The 22,578-nt window shown below is 38.2% G+C and overlaps 1 protein-coding gene across 35 annotated transcripts in view; it reads right to left on the reverse strand.

Annotated features, from left to right (window-relative positions):
* Window positions 1-22,578, reverse strand: part of ADGRL3 (adhesion G protein-coupled receptor L3) — an 828,850-nt gene that overhangs the window by 700,870 nt on the left and 105,402 nt on the right. The window lies entirely within an intron of this gene.

Consider the following 22,578-nt stretch of genomic DNA (forward strand, 5'->3'; position numbering starts at 1 on the left):
GAAGAGGGGTCAGACCCACCCTGAGATCATGACCTGAACTGAAATCAAGAGCTGGATGTTTAACCGACCAAGTCACCTAGGCACCCCTATATTACTTTTAATTCTCTGAAACAACTACAATTGAAATCTATAACCAAAAAGTAACAAATGAGTAGATTTCTTGATATATGCTAACCACACGTCTAGGTACTTTACAAGTATCGACGCAATCTTCTCAAAAACTATGAGTTCAATTTACAGATGAGCAAACTGGGGCAAAATGAAATCACCTGCCAGGAGCTCAGTTAAAAGGAAGAAGAGCTGGGCTGCCAATTCAGGTGGTTTCACTTAAAGTTCTAGTCACAACAATTAGCATATGCTTCTTTGACCACAAAGATAGGTTAATGAGGTAGACAGAAGAATGGGTTCCCCACCCAAGATGTCCCTGCCGTAAACCCCAGAACTGGTGAATATCTTATGTTACATACCAAAAGGAAAATAAAGTTGCAAATGGATTTAAGGATGCTAAACTTCAGATATTTACACAAGGAGACTATCAGGATTATCTAAGTGGACCAATGTAATTACAAGAGCCCTTAGAAAGGGAGCAAGGGAGTGAAAGAGAGGAAACCAGGGAAAAGGCAACAAAACTTAGCTTTGAAGACAGAGAGGTGAAACCATGAGCCAAATGTGGACAGACTCTAGAAACTGGAAAGGAGAGGAAAAGAATTTTCTTCTAGATCCTCCAAAAGGAACTCAGTCCTGCCAATATCTTGGCTTTATGCCAGTGAGAACCATTCCAAACTTCTGACCTCCAGACTATAAGGTAATAAGTCTGTGTTATTTTAAGCCACTAAATTTGTAGTAATTTGTTACAGCAGTGTAATGGTTAATTTTATGTCATCTTGGAGGACTATAATGACCAACTGCTTGGCCTAACACCAGTGTAAATGTTACTCTAAAGGTGTTTCTTTAGATGTGATTAACATTTACAATCTGTTGACTTTACGTTTTTTTTTTTTATTTTTGAGAGAAAAGGAGAGAGAGTGTGAGTGGGGAGGGGCAGAGAGAGAGGGAGACAGAGGATCCAAAGCAGGCGCTGTCAACGCATAGCCTGATGCAGGGCTCCAACTAACAAACCACGAGATCTTGACCTGAGCTGAAGTCGAACGCTTAATCACTGAACCACCCAAGAGCCCCTACAATCTGCTGACTTTAAATAAAGCAGATTACCCTTCATAATATGGGGGAAGGGCCCCTTCCCATAAATTGAAGGCCTAAGAGCAAAGACCAAGGTTTCACAAGGAATAAAGAATTCTACCTCCAGGCTGCAACAAAGAAATTCTACCTGAGTAAGCAGCCTTCAGACTCAACACTGTAATATCAACTCTTAACCTGACTCTCCAGCCTGTGTAAATTCCTTAACATAAATTTCCGTGGAATGCCTGGGTAGCTCAGTCAGCTGGGTATCTCTTGATTTCAGCTCAGGTCATGATCTCATGGTCCTGGTTCTGGGATGGAGCCCATGTCAGGCTCCATGCTATGTATGGAGCCTGCTTGGGATTCTCTCTCTCCCTCTCTCTCTGCCCTTGCTCTGCTCATGCACACACTCCCTCTCTGTCAAAAAAAAAAAAAAAAATCAATCTCCCTTTCTGTGTGTGTGTGTGTGTGTGTGTGTGTGTGTATAACTTATTACTAGTGACTTTCTACTAGTTCTATTTGTTACTACTATCCTTAGGTATATCAGTATATCAATAAATGTGCCTTGGGCTGCCATAAATAAAATACTACAGACTGGGTGGCTCAACCAGAAATATATTTCTCACAGTTCCAGAGGCTGGAAAATCAATTAAGATGCTAGCCAGTTTGGTTCCTGGTGAGACTCTCTTCCTGACTTTTCACTGTATCCTCACATGGAGAAGAGAGCTCTAATGTCCCTCTCACTTCTTATGGGGGCGGGTGTCCTATAGGATTAGGGTCCCACACTTACAGCCTCATTAACCTTTATTACTTCTTCACAAATCCTATCTCCAAATGCAGTCACATCGAGATTAGGGCTTCAACACATGAGTTGAAGCAGGCGACCAAATTCAGTGTATAGCAGAGGAGAAACAATTCTGCAAAGCACATGCACATATTTTAGTACTTTCATATTTAAAATTTAAGAGAATTATACAGACAGGAACTCCTTACCCTATGCAATTGCTGGGGATCTGCAGTTTATCACTTAATGATGTAACTAAATTATTTATATAGCATTTGATAGTTTAAAAAGCACTTACAAACACATTACAAAAAAAATTTAATAGTTACTCCTATTTTATGTATGGCCAAATTTGAACTCAGTGGGATATACTAATTCTCAATATATGAGTCTCACAAATGGTGAACTGAGATTGAATCTACACCCTTTGATTCTAAATTTTACACACTTTGCATGCTCAGAACTGCTCATCAAATGCAACCTATGGGAGAGGGGGGAAATTTTCTAAACCAGTAAAATGCAATAAAGTCAATTTTCAAGAATTAGCCAGATATTCCCATCCTTTTCTTACCTAAGTATAAACATGGAAGAATACCCAAGATTCTTAACAGAATAAAAGGTAAAGAAAAATTTTAAATATTTTGGACATATACAACAGAAAGAAATATTGTTGTACATATTTTTATCAAATTACTTAGCAATTTAGTCCAAGTGATTGCAGAGGACCGAAATTTTCTTTCCCCATAATGAAACAAAACTAAAAGATTGCATTTTCCTTGATTGGTGTTTTTTCAGTTTCCAAAAATGCCACATTTCTATCTAAAATTTTGTTTAGATTGTTCACCAAAAAATAACCGTGGAAAGGAAGTGTAAGGTAGTTTCATGCTTGTTTTAAAACCAGGCAGCCTGGTTCTTAATTACACCATTTAACCAGTTGTCATCTAGACAAGTTACTTAATATCTCTAAAGTTTCCATTTTCTTTTAACTAAAAGGAACATAATAATGTAAGACGGCTATCATAATTAAATTAGAGAAGTAATTTATAGAACCTGCCAAATATCTGATAACTAGTAATTGCTAAGTAAAGAGATTTCACTAGCATTGTGACTGTCAACATAATAATCCTATTTAGAATATTTTCAATTCTCTGGAATAATAAATTTGCCAAGGAAAACATCCAGGAAAATTTAACCGAAGGAGTTTTCATCTTTGGACAATCTTCAAGGTGTCGTAACGGGGTCAGAGCGTGGTGTGCCCTATGGGTGTAGTGTATCGGGTGGTGCAAAGCTGCTATCCTGACAAAGCTCCCTGATGACACTTAACCTGAAGACTGTTCGGAGCATCTTTGCCATTCTGCGAACTAGAAGGAGACAACTCCACAGAAGAGAGTGACAACATTGCAGCACACAGTGTGTGTGTTGTGAGTTCTTCAGGAAAGGAGTGATAGCTCAAATCACGAGCACTGTGGTGATATGACACTACTTCATGAGTCACAAATCTTCTCGAGCATTATCTCAATTGATCCTCTAAACAATCTTGACATGACAGCAAGGCAAATACAATGGCCCTCTGGCTGCTGGATAATTGGAGTTCTGAAATGGTAAAAATTTGGCCCATTAGCAAAACCAGGGTCTCCTTGTCCAGTGTTGCTTGTAACAATCTTTTTCCAAAGTAGAGTGAATTTGAAGAAATCATTTATTTTCACTAATATCCTATTTATCTTCTTTTTAGAATGCCCCCAAATAATAGCTCTCTTTTCAAAGTTTTACGTCAGGGTGGAGAAGAGGAAAAACGATTTTCAGAAGATATTTTGCTATTAACGCTGTTAGCGTGACAGGTTAGTGGCTGATCTAGCCCCTGCATACTCTATAAGGAGAGAAGCTACAATCTTCACTCTTTCTTTCTGCAACCAAAAAATATGACCAGGAGAGCTACTTCGCTCTCCACTAATCTGCATTCACATTTCACAATTCATACCTCTGTGCCCTTCAAAAAAGTACCAAACCCAATGCATAAAGAAAAGCCTACTAATGTCTCCCTTATGCAAGAAGAAAAAAACAAGTTAATAGCTTTTGATGTAGAGAGATCCATTTCCAGCCCTCCTATAAACCCCTTAAGGATCCTGGCAGTACATAATGAATGTACTCTAACCACTCTTTGAATAATGACACGGCAAAAGCCTTTGCGAGGTTCCTATTAATCTTTGGGTCAAAGTGCCTTCAATCTACTAGCGTACTTGCAAATGGTTCCACCACAAATCTGCTTTATATTTTAAAAAGTTAAAATAATTGCTACTTCTTTAGTGGGACCAGCAGCTTAGAGTAGTCTGCCAGATCCTCTCTCGAATTTAGCTGTAAGAAATACACTAATGTGGTTAAAAACCATACATTCCAGTTCAAGCCACACGGTTGATAACAAAACAATCATACAACCAGAAAGTGACCACAGTTTTCAGAGCTGTAAGGGAATTAATTTTTTTTTTATTTTTTAAATGTTTAGTTATTTTTGAGAGAGAGAGAGAGAGAGAGAGAGAGAGAGAGAGAGAGAGACTGTGTGCAAGTGGGGAAGGGGGAAGGGAGACACAGAATCTGAAGAAGGCTCCAGGCTCCGAGCTGTCAGCACAGAGCCCCACACAGGGCTCAAACTCAGGAACCATGAGGTTATGACCTGAGCCAAAGTCAGACATTTAATTGACTGAGCACTCAGGCGCCACTTCAGAATTGTAAGGGAATTTAGAAGTCAACAGTGTTTTCATTTCTACAAGTTTCAGGGTTTAATACTTTTCCAGGTAATAAAATACTCCCAAAAGTTAAGTCTCAAAACCTTAATAAAAACACTTAAAAACAAATCCATTTACACTTTAAAATTTTTGTATTATCAGGAATTTAATTACTAATTATCTTTAACAAAATTTATCTTGGGTAAGAGACATTAGAGAAATGGCCTAAAACTGTCTACCTCCCTTTTCATAGTTCAAAAGAGGGGGGAAGAGGGCAGTGGGGAGAGGGAGGGAGAAAGAAAGGGAGGTACAACATTATACATCAGACACTTGATACGTTCACAAAAAATGTACTCAGGGGCGCCTGGGTGGCGCAGTCGGTTAAGCGACCGACTTCAGCCAGGTCACGATCTCGCGGTCCGGGAGTTCGAGCCCCACATCAGGCTCTGGGCTGATGGCTCAGAGCCTGGAGCCTGTTTCCGATTCTGTGTCTCCCTCTCTCTCTGCCCCTCCCCCGTTCATGCTCTGTCTCTCTCTGTCCCAAAAATAAATAAACGTTGAAAAAAAAAATTAAAAAAAAATGTACTCAAATATTTAAAATGATCCCAAGATGAACAGTCCTATAAACAAGAAAATGACACGAACTAAATGGAATAATTCCAAATCATATCCTGAATCAAACTAACTTTTTTTATAGTTCACTACAACAGTTCTAGAAACTTACCATTATCTTTCACCTGGAAAATTGCAAAAGCATTGTAATCGATCTCCTGCCTTTTACTCTTACCCCCAACTCATTATCCCAGTTCATTATCCATGTAGTAACCAGAATGATTTTTTACAATGTAAACGTAAGATCTACCATTCCTCCTTCTTCTAACTATCTAAACTTATTTTAAAGTACAAGAAAATCCAAATTTCTAACTGTGGCATTTTAGGACCCTAAGTAATTCAGACCTAGTCTTTCTAACTTTATAGTTTATCCCACTTGGCCTGCCATACTAAATGCCAACCAGTTTGGCCTCTTCTCCCTTTGAAGTAAACCAAATTTGTTTCAAGTCTCTTGCATTTGCAATCCCTCCAGCTCCTCAAGAGGTTTCTTCCTTCTTATCATTTGGGTCTCATTCTAAATCTTAGTCCTTAATGGAACCTAGGTGAGCATTCCCAGGTCACTCTACATTTCTTTACCTTGTACTATTTTAATTGAACTTAGCACTATCTGAAATCATTCTATTCAATAAGTTATTTATAATTTTTTTTTTTCACAGTCCATCCCTCCCACCCCTCAGCCCCTGCCAAATAGAATTACATTTCCTGAGAGCAGGGATAAATTTTCACTTACTGTTATGTCTCAGTGCCTTAGTTCAGACACACAATAGATACTCTCAATAAATAGCTACAAATGAAACAGTAAAGTATGATACTTCAGAACTGTATTTTTACACGTGATATGTATCTGGAAAATAGGGAGAAACAAGACACTTATTCCAAAAGTTCACTGGACAGTGTGCTTGCTAAAAAGTAGTGTCATCTTCAGGACATTACTAAGACTGAGAGCAATCTAAAAATGGTTTTATGGCATTTTAGGAAACAGCAGTCAAAAGGCCCATAAAGCCAATCAAGTCTGGCTCCTATTATGTTGTTTGGTCCTTACTCTTCTTCCAGGATTTCCAGAAGTTGCTGGTAAGAGGAAGTGTCCTGTTAAATCTCTATAGCCAAGACTTCAACCAAGCCCATCCTGGTTCCTTGCCTTCGCAGTCCCTCCTTCAGGATTAACTGAACTACACTTTTTTTTTTAAGGCTTATATTGAATTACTTTTTAACTTATTTATCTTTTAAAAGTTTTAATCCCGGTATAGTTAACATACAGTATATTTCAGGTTTACAATATAGTGATTCAACTATCCTATGCATTAGTCAGTACTCATCATGATTGAACAACACTTTTTAACTCTGTCTTTGGAGGTTCAGTCCCTAACGTCATGGAAAATGGCTTTATACAGAGCCCTTGCCTAATATCCTGAGGCTCACCACAAGGGTATTTGTGGCTAGTTTAGAACTTTTACTCGATTCCTTGAGTGGTTTGGAGTGACCTATAAAGCACAGTTATTAATTCTGTGTCTTGGAATTGGGGTAGAGAATCAAACACTGTCTACAGTCAACCATGGACCGGATATCAAATCAGAAGTAAGGGTGTGAATCCAGGGACAAGGCACCTGTAAGCTACCCGTGAGGTAAGAACTGATCAGTTCCTCCTCTTGAGAAGGCAGACCTGATTCTGATCAGTCTCAGAAAGTGTTAGCTCTGTTTTGAACACTCCTCCCTGTGCACACCTTCCCCAGGCCTCTCTTACAACTTTCACTATCCCATACCCTTCAAATCTCAACTTATTAGGTAGACTTCCCTAATACGCTAGGTTGCATCAAGCCCCCAGGTATGTATTTGCACTTAAAAACATTAATTACACGTTCTTATTATAGTAGCTACCTAATAAGTATCCAATGACTGAATTAATGAGTGATGAAGATGATTAGGTAATGGATTTCATTTCCAACAAAGCGTGAAAAATGCTAAGGCTAAGCAGAATTTCTTAACCATTGTACTACTGACATTTGGGAGTGAATGCTTTTGCTTGCTTCGTTTTTGTTTTTGTTTTTTGTTTGTTTTGCCACGGGAGGCTGCCCTGTGCTTTACAGAATGTTTAGCATCATCCCTGACCTCTTCTTTCTGGATCCCAACAGTACACATTGCCTCCCCACCTCAACCATAACAACCAAGAAATGTTTCCAGACACTGACAAATAACTTCTGGAAAGCAAAACTGTCCCCAGTTGAGAACCACTGGATTTGAATAAGCTAGAATCTGCTGCAAAATTAATACTTTGCAAGGAACTAACAGTATATGAAAGTCCTCACCTCCAGCAAGTGGAAAAGTTAAAGTGTCCAAGAGGTTACTACATGGCAAAAGGTGGATATGCTCAGAAAACACAGTCAGTATGTGCTAGGGGTGGGTTCATGCTCAATAAAGAAAAAGACACATTCACCTGTTAGATTAAGGAGAAATGACTGTCGTATTTAAATTATTTTTAACCAGTTGACTTTATTTTAGAGAAGTTGACCAAAAAAAATTGAGCAGAAACTATACCGTTCCCTTATAACTACTTCACCCCATCCCTCAAAACACATGCAGTTTCCCCTACTAGTACATCCCGTATTAGTGTGATATACTTGTTACAGTTAATGAGCAAATATTAATTATTAAATACAGGCCATAGTTCATGTTATGGTTCATTCTGTGTACTGTGCATTCTATGCGTTATAACAAGTTATGGGGACATATATCAACATTACACTGTACTACAGAAGAGCTTCACTGCCATACAATCCATCTGTGTTCCACCTTTCCCTCCTTCTCCCATTCTCATGAGTCCTTGGCAACCATTGGTCTTCTTACTATCTCTCAAATTTTCCCTTTTCAAAAATATCACATAGTTGGGCTCTTTCCGTCTCCAGCCATGGTAGTGAGAGGAACTGCCACCATGTCTGACCCCCTGCAATGGATGGTGTTTTGCAACAGCTCCAGCTTCCTGATCAAGAGGTACACGCAGACATACAACACTGAGCCCAATAGCCTGGAAGGCTCACATCCCCTTCTCCTCCAATGGGCAGATAGCAAAGGTGTAGTGGTGGTCACGAAGTAGAGATGAGGCTGGAGAAAACCCACCACCTCCTACAAGTAGACCATGGAAAAGAATGCCTGGCTTATGATCCACAAGGCTTATGATCCGCAAGAAGTATTGCCCAGATCTATGCATGGCTGCCATTCGCAGACTCAGCGCCATCCTGAGCAGCCAGAAGCCTGTGATGGCAGAGGCAGCTGCCCACCCAAGAGCTTCTGGGCATCTGCCCCTACTTCCAAGGCAATAAAGATGTCAACCACCACCACCACCACCACCACCAAAAAAAAAAAAAATTACATAGTTGGAAATCTAGAGTATGGAATCAGACTAGCTTCTTCACTGAGAAATATGCATGTAAGACCCCCCCCCCATGTTTTTAAATGCCCTGATAGCTCATTTCTTTTTATCTATGAATAACAGAATAATATACCATTGTCTGGATATACCACAGTTTGTGCATCCATGCACCTAACGAAGGATATCTTCCAAGTTTTGGCAGTTATAAACGAAGTTCCTATAAATCTTCATTTACCGATTTTTATGTAGACCTATGTTTTCAACTCATTTGGATAAATACCAACAAGCATCATTGCTAAATCATATGTAAGAGTATTGTTTTTATATTTATATTTTTAATATTTGTTTATTTTTGAGAGAGAGAGAGAAAGAGAGAGAAAGAGAGACAGAGACAGACTGCAAGCAGGGGAGGGGCAGAGAATCCGAAACAGAATCCGAAATAGGGTCCAGGTTCCGAGCTGTCAGCACAGAGCCTGAGGCGGGGCTCCAACTCACGAACCATGAGATCATGACCTGAGTCAAAGTTGGATGCATAACTGACTGAGGCACCCAGGCACCCCAAGAGTATTATTTTTAAAAAACTGCCATACTGGGGTACCTGGCTGGCTCAGCTGGAAGAGCATGAGACTCTTGATCGTAGGGTCCTGAATTTGAGCCCCAGGTTGGGTGTAGAGATAATTAAATGTAAATAAACAAACTTTAAAAAAATAAACCCCTTAAAAACAAAAGCAAAGCCTGCCCTACTGTCTTCCAAAGTGGCTATATCATTATGCATTCTCACTAGCAATGAATGGGGGTTCCAGTTGCTCCATACCCTTGCCAACATTGTCTGGTGGCAGTGCGTTGGATTTTAGTCATGCTAGGAACTATGTGGTGGTATCTCGTTGCTTTCATTTACCATTTTCTAAAGACCAACGATGCTTTGCCTATTTTCACATGCTTCTTTGCCATCTGCATATCTTCCTTTGTAAGTTATCTGTTCAGATCCTTTGCCCACTTTTTAAGTGCATTGTTTTTTCTTCCTATGTCCTTTAAGAATTGTTTGTATACACTGGATACCAATCTTTCATCAGATCGGTGTTTTGTAGATTTTCTCCAAGATAATGACTTCTCTTTTCATTCCTCTTAACAGTCTCTTTCACAGAGCAGAAGTTTTTAATTTTAATGAAGTCCTATTTACCAGTGCTTTCTTTCACAGATGGTGTCTTAGTTGTTGTGTAAAAAGTCTTCACCAAACTCAAGTTTACTTAGACTTTATCCTACATCGTCTTCTAGGAGTTTTACAGTTTTGAGTTTTGCATTAGGTCTTTGATCCATTTACTGAGTTAATTTTGTGTGAAAGATGAACGTGTTTCTTGCTTCGTACGTTTTGCATGTGGATAGCCAGTTGTTGCGATACCATTTGTTGAAAAGACTCTTTCTTCACTAAGTTGCCTTTGCTCTTTTGTCGACCATGAGTTGATCTTATTTGTGAAGGTATACGTGTGGACTCTTTTCTGTGCCATTATCTTTTAACAAAAAAATTATCTATTCTTTCACCATTACCATACTGTCTCAATTACTGCAGTTTTTATAGTAAATCTTGAAGTCTGATAGTGTCATTCTTTTAGCTTTGTTCTCTTTCTAGATTCCTGCTAATGTTTTATGAACACTAAGAAACCTAAAGTATCTAGGTGTGCATAATATGGTTTGAAAGTAGCTCTCAGGGCAAAAGCATAGGTTTTGTTAAATGAGTTGATGGGAGCGTTAACTATGGGCAGACAATGGAGCTCATTCACCACATTATAAACTGTGGGCAGAGATGGCCCTTAAAATACAGCTTCTGGTCTTCTGGCTCTTTTTGTACTACCACAGTGAGATTAGGAGTCATATATTCCAGAAGGAATAACAACAAAATGGAAGCAAACTGGGTCTACAAATCTTGATTTAGAGGGGCGCCTGGGTGGCGCTGTCGGTTAAGCGTCCGACTTCAGCCAGGTCACGGTCTCGCGGTCCGTGAGTTCAAGCCCCACGTCAGGCTCTGGGCTGATGGCTCAGAGCCTGGAGCCTGCTTAGGATTCTGTGTCTCCCTCTCTCTCTGACCCTCCCCCGTTCATGCTCTGTCTCTCTCTGTCTCAAAAATAAATAAAAACGTTAAAAAAAAATTAAAAAAAAAAATCTTGATTTAGGGAAGAAGTAACCCAAGAAAATCTCCTGATACTTTATCAGTTAGAAGCAAGAAACAAATCTTTATTGCATCAAAACTTTTATTTTTAACTGCAATATATCCTACATTATCCTGAATAATACCCTAGAAATAGTTGTTTTCTCGTTTTGTTTTTGTTTATTGTTTTTGTGTTTTGTTTTGTTTTGTTTTGTTTTTGTCAGCATCATTCAACAGGGTAAGAAGCTCAGAAAATAGAAAATGTACCTAAAGTTGAAATTTGGCACAAAGTAGAATGTCCTTACTTAAGATCTGGATATCCTTTATCCTTTCTCTATCAAAATAATACAAGACAGCTAAGATATTAACTATTCATCTGAAGTCACAACCTGGACTAGAATATACCCATTCCACTCTTTCTAACTCCTGTGGAACATGCATAATTTATTTAGAGGCATTAAATTTGTAGGGTCCACAAGCACTCAGCCTGAGGTGATTCAATTATCTTCCCCTGAAGTGGGACAAGTAAAAAGCAGCAGATGAAAGAAAAGGGAACAAAGGAAGTCTTAAAAAAAATAAGCTGATCTTAGAGGGCATGGAAAAAGCATTTCTTAGAAAGTAGTAATTGTAATGAGGATGCTCATCATTTTCACATGCTATCTTTATTCCAAAAAAGCTCAAAGGATTTTGGATTTGATCTTGCAATTTCAATACATGTGTGACTGCTTGAGAAAACTAATAATTCTCACAAGATATTCTCTTTGAAGGCACCAAAGTGAAGGATATAATTATATGTCCTGATGGATTGATCACTTGACTACACCCTGGAATAACCCATGCCCTTGGCAAAGAATGGAAAATCGGTATTCTTCATAAAGAGAAAGCAGATTCTTCATCTAAGCAGCCGTCGTATAGTCAGGAGAGATGGAAAAACTATCTGTACAGAAGCCAACACTGTTGGTATAGTTTACACAGAGCCTCAGCACTCTATTCTTCCCTAAGCCTGGTCATTTAATAAATTATCTTCGAATGGTTAATTGGAATAAGAGTTGGCCCATTTTTAAAAACTTTTTTCTATTTATTAGGTTTTATCCAAGAGAAAGGAGGTCTCTACTTTTCTAAGAGCTCTCATAATCTGCACATGATCACTGGGCAGTGAGACTACCTAGAATGTTTTCTAGACCTTAACCTTCCCATGACTTTTTGAAATTCAATAAGCAGAAGACCCTTTAACAGTATATTGCATTCATATCTAACGTTAAAAGGTTAAACAGTATATATACATTCAGCACACAATTTGTGCCAAATGCCAAAAAATAATAATTCAGATCCCAAAATGAGTTCCTGATATATGTAAAGTTGCTTGCAAAGGAGAAAAACAGATAAATTAGCATAATTCTTTCTTTCCTCAATATCCTTGGCAGCAAAGAACAAAACCCCCCACTGGTAAAAAGCTGCTCCATCTGCCATCATATTGCAAGAACAGCTTGCTTTCTTGAAAAGATGATTTATGGGACAACCAAATCAGATCTTTCATTTTGGGATGTGGAAGACTGTGGTAGTGAGGTTTCTGTGGAGAATGTCCATCTATTGTAGGTCCAATGGCATAAATGCCTAAAAAAGCAATACTCTGAACTAAGGGAATTACCAGCAACCTATCTTCCCTTTCCTTCAAACCTCTTTAAGGCATGAGGTCATCATTCTTATCTAAAGACATTGCTATGTGTACATGATTTATTAAGAAAATTGTGCACAGAAGGACGAAATTTTTTAGCACAATAAATGATCACTGCTGCATCGCAATATGGAACTGTTATGGTGGAAGGAAATCTCTTGCTAATCTACACATATAGACAATGAGTAGATAAGATGCTAGTAACACATCCCAGCAGTGACTCTTCCATATTTTAATCTGTAGATGCAAAAGGGGAGGGGGGTAAGTGATTTGACTTAAGTCCCCACTATAAAACTGTGGCAGGACCAAATTAGAGTACCAGATGTGCTGACCTGAGATACTGAACCACATAATAGACCAAACTGTCTTACTTTACTGAATTCAACAAGGTTTTCACAAAAATAATCGACAGAAATTAGTTCCTTTCTTCCTCCACACTTTCCCCCCTCTAGAAAATCAATTAGAAATGAGCAACATTTGGGGCGCCTGGGTGGCGCAGTCGGTTAAGCGTCCGACTTCAGCCAGGTCACGATCTCGCGGTCTGTGAGTTCGAGCCCCGCGTCAGGCTCTGGGCTGATGGCTCAGAGCCTGGAGCCTGTTTCCGATTCTGTGTCTCCCTCTCTCTCTGGCCCTCCCCCGTTCATGCTCTGTCTCTCTCTGTCCCAAAAAAATAAATAAACGTTGAAAAAAAAAATTTAAAGAAATGAGCAACATTTAAAGCTTTACATTTTCATGACTCAAAATAAATTCTGATCTCTTGAAATTTTCTGAAGGAGTATTCTTGTGTCTACATATGCAGCAAAAGTATAACAGAAGAATATTTTACTTTATTATAAAGAAAGGAAACATAAAATGGAAAGGGAAAATGGTATTGCTCTCCACTATAAGACAGTAAACTATAATACTCTTATCAATTAAATCATGTTGATTGTGCAAATTTCTCCTTCCTTGGCTTCATGACCTTCAGAACTGTAATTTAATGATGAGAGTAAGATTTCAGACACCCTTTTAAGACAAGGCAAATGTTCAGAACTATTATTCCATTGAGTTTTACATATGCATTTTCATTTTTCTACTTTATGACTCCATTAATCTCTCATTTTCAACAGCCTCCATTTTTAATTAAAGTACAAGTTTTGCAGACCTTATTTTTATTACTGACTGATGCCTTCACTAATGGTTTTTATTTTATTGTGAATCTCAAATGCAGTTATGGTGCCAGGTTGAATTCACACACTAGCAGCAGCAGTCTTAAGTGAGTGAATGGGTTAAAGCAGAGTTAAGTGTCCCCTGTCGAAGTCTTAAAAATGCTAGAGCATAAATATGCAAACACACTAAGGTCACTTACATTGAAACCTCAAGGTATATGAAAGCCATAAGCAGCAATGAACACAGATGAGCCCCTTTCTCTCTCCTTCTCATGACACCATCTTGGGCAGTGCTGGTGCTCTGCCATAATCTTTCCATACTTAGGAGCAGGTCAGAGAGGAGATCCTGCTCTCTCTATCCCATAGTTGTTCCCCACAAAGGAGTGGAAAAACTGGTACAAAGCTAGTTTTCAGTGAATCTTACTCAACTAAAGCAGAGTTCATATGCCAGGGTCCTCTCCGTTTTTTCTGGGCCCTTTCCCTTTTGCACAGACCTGCACGCCCAGGAGTATCTATTCCTTCCCACTCCAAATTCATTAGAACAAGCCTTGTTATGCTAGCTTTCAGGGAGATCTAGATTCTCCAGCTTCTGACTCTACAAATAGGTAGGTAAGACCAGTTTGGGGGATGTAGCTGGAAAACTTGCTTTTTCATTGAATCCACATTATTTAAATTAGCTTTGATGATTCTAAAAGTAACAGTTTGATCTTAATTTCTAATTAATTCAGGAATGAAACAGAAGGGTACAATTAATTTGTACTAAACACTCCACCAATGGGATAAAAAATTAAATTGCTAATTATCCAGTGTCTGGACTATAGAACTCACTTTTCAGTACAGTATGTTATATATCTTAATTGTACTCTGATTCTTTAAAAAAATATTATGTTTATATAAAAATATATATCCTTTCATCCACATTGTTCCCATAGTTTTATGAACACCTATATTATTTGCATTGTCATATTCCTTATTCATCGATATCTGTAATTCATAAACTTATTTGTTATGAGTAACTCATCAAAAATAGTTTTGTCAAAATAAAAATTAGTAGCATTAAAACATAAAAATAAAACAAGTAAAATAGTTTTACAAAGAGCTCAGTCTTTAAAGACCACTGTTTAAATTCCACCTCCAAGATTCACTGGATATGTGAATTTGGGCAAGTCACTTACTATCTCTAATCCCTAGTTTCCTGATCTGTGAAATAGGGATGACAATATTACCTCATAAATTTGAATGTAATGTTGAAAATAATATCTCAGAATGGTGTTAGGCAATTAATAAATGGTTTACACCTTTTAGATATTGTCAGCCTCATATGGTAATCTTATATATAACCATTTTATTATCATATTAATTTTCAAAAACTACATTTCCAGGCTTATGAAAAAATAGAAAAGTAGAAAAATAATCTTTAAAACCATGATTCTGGTTTTTCATTCTCGTCTTGCCCACTAATTGTTAGACATTGGGTAAAGTCATTGTTTTATTATGAGCCTCAGTTCCTGCATGTAAAAAATGATGCTTTAGAAACTGCAGATTTTTTGTATATGGCAATTTAATAATGGATATGAAGTGGTTAGCACAGAATTAGTGTTAAATAAATATTATTTCCCTTTCCTCCTTCACTTGACCAAAAGAATGAGTTTTTTTTGTTTTGTTTTGTTTTTTGCTTTATAGCAAGAGACTAACAATAGAAATTGTAGCCTTTGGGCTTTATCTGTTATAAAGGCAGATACCCTTTAAAATAAAGTTCTAGGGGCGCCTGGGTGGCGCAGTCGGTTAAGCGTCCCACTTCAGCCAGGTCACGATCTCGCAGTCCGTGAGTTCGAGCCCCGCGTCAGGCTCTGGGCTGATGGCTCAGAGCCTGGAGCCTGTTTCCGATTCTGTGTCTCCCTCTCTCTCTGACCCTCCCCCGTTTATGCTCTGTCTCTCTCTGTCCCAAAAATAAATAAACGTTGAAAAAAAAAATTGTTTTAAATAATAAATAAAATAAAGTTCTAGGGGCACCTGGGTGGCTCAATCGGTTGAGTGTCCGACTTTGGCTCAGGTCATGATCTCACAGCTCGTGAGTTCGAGCCCCGCATCGGGCTGTGCTGAGAGCTTGGAGCCTGCAGCCTACTTCAGATTCTGTGCCTCCCTGTCTCTCTGCCCCAACCCACTCACATTCTGTCTCTGTCTCTCTCAAAAGTAAATAAACATCAAAAAACATTTAAAAATAATAAAATAAAATAAAATAAAATAAAATAAAATAAAATAAAATAAAATAAAATAAAATAAAATAAAAGTTCTAGGGGCACCTGGGTGGCTCAGTCAGTTGTGTCCAACTCTTGATTTCAGTTCAGGTCATGATCTGTCTCTGTCACTCTCAAAAATAAATAAACATTAAAAAAAAAAAAGAAGAACATTCTCAACTCCCCTGAATGTTTCCTAAGTGCCCTATTCCAGTCAATTTTCCGTACTTTTCTTTTTCCCCCATTTTCTAGAATTTTATCTTTTAAGTTTATTTTGAGAGAGAGGGGGGCAGAGAAAGGGAGAGAGAGAACCCCAAGTAGGCTCCACGCTGTCAGCACAGAGATTGATTCAGGGCTTGAACTTCCAAACTGTGAAATCATGAGCCCCCAGGCATCCTGAGAATGTTATAAATTGCGTTTTAGGTGCTACCTACACAGTTGTATGTAACTGTCAAGAATGATTGAAAAGAACATTTAAGAGGTATACATATTATTTTATTTTAATCAAGTCTCAATGTTTTTAAACTCAAGCTAATCTGAGAATTAGAAAAACAAAAGACTTTATGAAAAGATACTGTCCATCTTCTTTCCAGAAACCGTTACTAAATAATCACAGAAAAAAAGTTTGAAACACTAGGCAATATTTAAAAACTAGTAAAGATCACAGGGAAACCTAGATATCCTACTTCTCTTTAAAAATCAGAAGACCTGGTAAGAGTGAATCTACATTTCCTCAAGGTAACAGTCACTAAAATTGAATAAAAACTAACCATTTAGAAAAAGTTTGCCCTGGCCCCTCCCAAATCTAGTGTTTTCCTCCATCAACTATCCATACTCATGAAAACAGAAATCTCACTGATACTGTAACCCATTTTAAAATACCATATGTAACATTGTTCTTGGTACTTCAAATTGAAACTCTCCTTAGAAGAGATACAAGATGCTACTTAAGTCCTTTTAGGATATAATAATGTAGAAATTCTAATACATATGTCCTACGACTGAAAGCCCAAATGTAGCCTAAAACTCATTTTTCAAAGGAAGATACTCAAAACTGAAGTATTCTAGTGAAAGTATATCTTGTTTATTATAGACAAAGTAAAATGGTTGAAAAAAATCATTTACAGCATCTGTTGTTTCAACGAATTAAAGAGCCTTAAATTATTCTTACAAATGGTTTATGCAAGGCGCAAGGTTTAAGATTGCTAGGAAACACTAGCTTTTTAAAATTTTGAACAATACAATCTTATCTTCCTAATTGAATAATTCAATCCTGTCTCATAATTTAGTGACTTATAAATATAAGCCAGAACTCTTTCTTTGCTAAATTTGAGCAGTAGTATGCAAAGACTCAGGAGTTACCACCAGTGTGCTACATTATCAAACGTGATTCCTTTCTAGGACTGGCAGATCATGTCAGGTGATTCTTCTCTTAAGATGGGAAGGACCTTCCTTGTCAAAGGTTCATAACGTTCTGGGATTTCCGTAAGCAGTCACTGTATTAGCAATAGTCATTAATGAGATTTAAATCAATGAGAAGGCACCCAGGAGAAGTTACACCAAGGCCCTTTGGAGCTGATTAAAACCGACACAATGAAAACCACAGACACACGTTATTATAAGAAAGCCACACATACACACACGACACACACATAATACACACAATTAACTTCTCCTAAAGGAAAATCTGAAAATTATAGCAACAAACAAAATAATAAAGGGATAATAAGCATACAGAAGCTAAAAAATATTCATATGCTATAAAACTGAGTGGGAATACACTAAGTAAAACACCTCAGGTATAAAGCTTAACAGAACTTTTTTTGTTTTTTTAAAGGGCCTCCTCACTGCTTTGTTGCCATTTAACAGTTGGTTTTTCAATGGCATAATCCAAAGGCAGAGTGGGGTACTCAATCGCTTTATCCGATAATACGAACAAAGAAGCTGGAACCGTCATGACCTGGAGTGCGCGCAGAGGATTCCATCTCAATAGTACACTGCGTGTTCCCTTGAGAGTCGCACAACTGTTGGATTAAAATCAAATGTATTTCCCTACAAAATGAGAAACAAGGATGGAGTCGATTACCTGAATGCAAACCCAGTCACACAACGGAGTCTTTACTACTGCAAATGCAGCAGAAGAGCGAAGTAGGAGGGCTACATTCTACAATTATCAGCAGCACTCCACAAACAACATTGTAGCTCTCAATTACCTGGAGAGACTGTCACATCTGTGCACAGCAGCCACAGCTGCGACCCCAGGCACAGAACCAACGTGTTCACACCCTTGAAAAAAACATCCTATCGATTATCATCTACTAATGCTGAACATAATGACGGGAAGAGTGCAAAGAGTCTGTTAAATACATGTCTTTACGTTGTGATTTCCGCAAGGTTTAGTATGTCTTTTTTGTTGTTGTTGTTGGATGCATAGTTTATGTAACCATCCAAAACTACTGTGCATTCTTTAGTATTTATTGAATTAAATGAGGAAAACAAACGATAGATACAAAGTAGTCTGTGGAACCATTCATAAAATTCACCATGATGTTTAAGAATCACTTATTTCTGGGGTGCCTGGGTGGCTCAGTCCGTTAAGCATCCGACTCTTGATTTCAGCTCAGGTCACGATCTCACAGTTCATGAGTTCGAGCTCTGCATAGGCTCTGTGCTGACAGCGAGGAGCCCACTTGGGATTCTCTCTCTCTCCCTCTCTCTCTCTGTCGCTCCCCCACTCACTTTCTCTCTCTTAATAAACATTTTTGTAAAACAATCATTTATTTCAAAACCCTGAGAAAGAAAGCTGTCCTAACTTTAAAAATCCCACGTATGAAACACTTATTACTGCTACCTGAACTGTAAAAGGAGTATACATCTAATTAATTGGTCTTTAGTATAAAAGTATAAAACTCCCAGCAATCAATCAAAGAAAATGATAGATTCAGTCCTGTAACAGTACTTTCCCATAATCAGTTTATGTCACACCTACTTTCAGGTGAAAACCACAGGACCATTTAATATTAAATTCGCTAGAGAGGAAGAAAGATTGGATATATTCAAATCTATCAGTATCTCCTTACTAACTGTCGACACTTAGGTAACATCTTCCATGTGCAAGGTACTGTTCTAAGTGCTTCACATGTACTAAACTATTAATTTCTAAAACAACCTATAAGAAAGACACTATTATTTTTTTTTTAATTTATTTATTTTGTGAGAGACAGAAAGAGGGAAAGGGAGGGGCAGAGAAACAGGGAGAGAAGAGAATCCCAAGCAGACTCCGCACTGTCAGCACAGAACCCACCATGGGTCATGACATGATGACCTGAGCAGAAATCAAGAGTTGGTTGTTTGGCTGACTGAGCCACCTATGCACCTCAAGACTGATTTACAGATGAGGAAACTGAGTTACAGGAAAATGAGGTGCCTTGTTTTCCCCTTAAGACCACACAGCTAGGAAAAGCTAAAGCTGGGCTTTTGAAGAAGGCATTCGGTCTCCCAGGCTCTGACAGTCTACTACACAGTTAGTATCTAAGCTATTCTCCCAAGAAGCAAATGTTTGGGGTGTTATCTCCATACTGAAAAGTTACAAATCTGGAAAATAACATGAGTTTATATTATAAACTAATCTAACTTATTTTAAAAAGTTTATTAGCATGTATACATACTAAGGAATATGATTCCTTTTATACGTTGCCTTTAAAAAATTTATACAGTGCAGCAATTTTTTTATTAATTTAAAAAGAGATACATTGGGACTCCTCTTTGAATTCAGCATTTCTGTTAGAACTCATTTTCATATTCATTAATCACTAATGTTTTGGGATACCATTGAGATCTATACCATATTTAATAGTATACTGCTGTCTCTTGGGAGTGGATTTTATTTTTTTGAAAAGTCAAAATGCATTTTCAGCCAAGCCAGGTGTGTGAAGTGATAGGAAGAAATAGTTCATACAGTTTTTGGCAAAACAGTAGTACCTACCTTCTTATCCATTACTGATTATAAAGATAATTCCAGTGAGAAGTTTCAAAAATGATTCAGCAATATCCTTACCACTAGAATGTGTAGTTTTCCAAAATGACTACTTTAAAAGATGGTCTTATTTGCATTAATTGCACTAATTCTGAAAGTTTGGTTTTAAAAATCACATTACCTTGTAGGTCTATGTCATAATCTAACATAAATAACGAATTAGGATTTTAATGGTATTTTAAAAATATGAATATGCATTATGATATATATTAAGTTGTGGAACCTGAATAATAAAAAAAAATCCACCATACTTTAGAGGTGAAAGTAAACCTCTGGTGCCCTCTGAGGGCACCTGGGTGGCGCAGTCAGTTATCTGACATGGGCTCAGGTCATGATCTCACGGTTCATGGGTTCGAGCCCCACCTGGGTCTCTGCTGACAGCTCAGAGCCTGGAGCCTGCTTCAGATTCTGTGTCTCCCTCTCTCCCTTCCCTTCCCCTCCCCTCCCCCACTTGCACTGTCTCTCTCCCTCTCTCAAAAATAAATAAACATTAAAAAAAATTTTTTTTAAATATCCATGACTGGAGGAATTTGTTTCCAGCACTCAACAAAAATTTTTTAATTTTTTTTTTCAACGTTTATTTATTTTTGGACAGAGAGAGACAGAGCATGAACGGGGGAGGGGCAGAGAGAGAGGGAGACACAGAATCGGAAACAGGCTCCAGGCTCTGAGCCATCAGCCCAGAGCCTGACGCGGGGCTCGAACTCACGGACCGCGAGATCGTGACCTGGCTGAAGTCGGACGCTTAACCGACTGCGCCACCCAGGCGCCCCAACAAAAAATTTTTAAAAAGAAGAAAAAGAGAGACAGTGACTGTTCAAAACAGAAGTAAATGATGCCCAGTTCCACATATTGTTCAAATTTTACTAAAAATTTCCAATACTTATTTGTTAGATAAAAACACGCAACGACCAGACAGATTTTGAAACACCTGCTTCCACTAGCAAGTAGCCTCCACTGTCCTATCTTTAGCTCGGGGCAAATTCTCACTCTCCCAACAAACGAGTGGCTCTTACGCATCGCCCTCATCTTACTATACCTTCAGCGCTTCCCCTCATCGTTCTTTCCCCACGATTACCTATTATCAGCTTTGAAATAAAATCCTGCTACGGCAGGAAAGGCAGACTCCTCCAATGTGGTCTCAGGCACAACCTTCCGCCAATTGTTTCCTCTCAATTTACGTCTGCAGTAATACTATGCACTGGTGAGTCTCAAGTACCTCAAAGAAAATTTCTTCAGAGCACGGATCATGATATAATCTTTATAATGTAATCTAAGACTCAAGCAGATAATTATTCTCCAGCGTTTAATAACTACCTTCAAACTCATTTCCAGGCATTCATTTTGTGCCGTTGCCAATCTTGATCTGCATGTTTCTGAAGGTCAAATTCTGGACTTTCCTTCTTTCAAACAAAACACACACACATGCACACACACACTCTAGCGATAACCACTAAATAAATAAATTCATTACCTGGGTATCTGCTGAACTGGTCATAGATAACATTTTGTTACATTTCTCCCATCGTTGTTATTGGTTTTATTATTGCAGATTTGTCCTCACCAACAGACAGAATGAGATTTGTTCTTACTCCTAATACTCAAAGAAATCTCTCTTTCTCTACCAAAATTGCTGCTTTGGTTATTTCACCACTAGGGGAGTAAAACCAGGAAGAGCAACAAACAGTTATCTGTTGGCCCTTTGGGGGGAAAGAGAAATTTTTACACCAGCTCGGATGGTTGTAAGTGAATTTAAAATATTGACACAAGATTGGCAGCTGCCCACAGTCGGCCTGAAAGGTTTACTACTGGCAGGAACTCCCAGCAGCTGCTTGTTTGAAACGTGAGAAAACATTTGGACAGTTAGGATAGCCTGATTTCCCCCTTAAAATCTGTTTGGCAAAACTTCCTGGCAGTTCATATGATCCTGTGAAAGGCTTTTTAAAAAGTGTTCACTTCTCGACACAAAACTTGTTCTGCCGGTGCAGACGGTATTTTCAAAAGCGTTGTTTTAAATTCACGATCTTTTTATTGCTAGCTAATATTTTTCCTTTGGCCAATACACACGTAAAATGGACGGCAAGACCTGTTTTTATAATAAAACAATGAAATGATCCATAGTGCAATAGTTAAGAGATTACCAGTGCCCTCCTTGAAAGTTAACTTTCTTATACCAAGTAGAGATTAGAACAGAGACCATGATGCACATCTTCATCAGTGAGTTCAAACTCTCTTTTAAGAAACGGCTCTAACAATGCTAGGATTTACAGAACTCGTTCTTAAGCACTAAGGTCAATTTGCAGGAACAGTTCAAACATCTTAACTTAGTTCTGCAACAGTCAATGTTAAAAACCAGCATGAACCTTCTCATTTGTCCATGTACTCTGCATAAAATAACCACTGCCCAGGGATGTGTAATTTGTGTACTCAACTTTTATAATAATTTTCTGAGCATTTCCTTTCCTTAATGGGTGTTCCTCTCTCACTTTAACTGCTTTCCTCTCATCCACTTTCAAGGATGTCATGGCCTCAGCATTGCTACCCCTTATCTAAGGCAGAGCAATCTAAAGGATATTGATTTATGATGGCTATGTAATTTACACACTCTGCAATTTTCCTGTATGATTTATTCAAAGAATAGATTGTACATTAAGCTTGGCATTCATTAAGCTGGCCCATT

Source organism: Leopardus geoffroyi, chromosome B1 (assembly GCF_018350155.1).
Source record: "Leopardus geoffroyi isolate Oge1 chromosome B1, O.geoffroyi_Oge1_pat1.0, whole genome shotgun sequence".
NCBI classification, from domain to species: domain Eukaryota; kingdom Metazoa; phylum Chordata; class Mammalia; order Carnivora; family Felidae; genus Leopardus; species Leopardus geoffroyi.